Source organism: Lissotriton helveticus, chromosome 6 (genome assembly GCF_964261635.1).
Source record: "Lissotriton helveticus chromosome 6, aLisHel1.1, whole genome shotgun sequence".
Lineage (NCBI taxonomy): Eukaryota > Metazoa > Chordata > Amphibia > Caudata > Salamandridae > Lissotriton > Lissotriton helveticus.
Window position 1 is genome coordinate 377,707,470 of NC_136067.1, and position 1,505 is coordinate 377,708,974.

The following is a 1,505-nucleotide window of genomic DNA, read 5'->3' on the forward strand; positions in this document are numbered from 1 at the left end:
GGGATACGGGCACTGGCCATGAAATTTGACAAATCAGCAACTTTGAAAACTACATTTACCATGATGCAAAAGGTAATTCCGTTGTGCATGTCCGCGGCGTGCCCCACCCCCCTTGACTGTTGAAAAGGCTCCCATGAGCCGCGAGCTGACGAGCTCAGGGGCGCGCGACGCATGCTGAGAGTGGTAATATTCCTGATAAGATGACGGCAGCATGCACAAGAACCTATGAACTTTTTCCCTACTGAAGAGAAAGGAATTTCGAAACACGTGTATAGGGATACGGGCACTGGCCATGAAATTTGACAAATCAGCAACTTTGAAAACTACATTTACCATGATGCAAAAGGTAATTCCGTTGTGCATGTCCGCGGCGTGCCCCACCCCCCGTGACTGTTGAAAAGGCTCCCATGAGCTGCAAGCTGACGAGCTCAGGGGCGCGCGACGCATGCTGAGAGTGGTAATATTCCTGATAAGATGACGGCAGCATGCACAAGAACCTATGAACTTTTTCCCTACTGAAGAGAAAGGAATTTCGAAACACGTGTATAGGGATACGGGCACTGGCCATGAAATTTGACAAATCAGCAACTTTGAAAACTACATTTACCATGATGCAAAAGGTAATTCCGTGGTGCATGTCCGCGGCGTGCCCCACCCCCCTTGACTGTTGAAAAGGCTCCCATGAGCCACGAGCTCAGGGGTGCGCGACGCATGCTGAGAGTGGTAATATTCCTGATAAGATGACGGCCGCATGCACAAGAACCTATGAACTTTTTCCCTACTGAAGAGAAAGCAATTTCGAAACACGTGTATAGGGATACGGGCACTGGCCATGAAATTTGACAAATTAGCAACTTTGAAAACTACATTTACCATGATGCAAATGGTAATTCCGTTGTGCATGTCCGCGGCGTGCCCCACCCCCCTTGACTGTCTCTGCAAATGTGTAGTTTTAATCCGAAGTCTGGAGTGTCTGCCACGATTACAATAGTGGTACTGTCACTCTGCTGTCTCTGAAGCTGATGTTCTACTATGGAACATGGAAAATTATCAGGCTGGCCCTCCTCTTCTGATGCCTCAGAAACCTCAAACCTAGGCAGACTTGTGGAACTAGTGGCTGTTGGCTCAAATTCTTCCTCTTCTTGTCTCCCCCTATTGGTAAAGGAGGCATTTATCCAGTTCGGCAGTCCAACACACGTCCCAGCAGTGTTGGTGACCAGGGTCCCCTGGTATGAGCCTCTCAAGTGTTCCTCCACATACTACTTGTGAACATGCTTCTTCATATAACCAATCGCTGGGGCTCAGGTCATGAGATGGAGTCTCTCGCCTAACTGAAGTAGCGGCGTCGACCTGATGAAATATAGAACGTACCTCATCAGCTAATCCCTTGCAGTATTCAAGAACCAGATCATCTGTGATTTTCAGAAGAGCAGCAGCTGGGTGAATTCTCATTGCTCTCACCATCAACACTTCATGAAGGAATAGTCCTGTTTGCTTTCACTGTG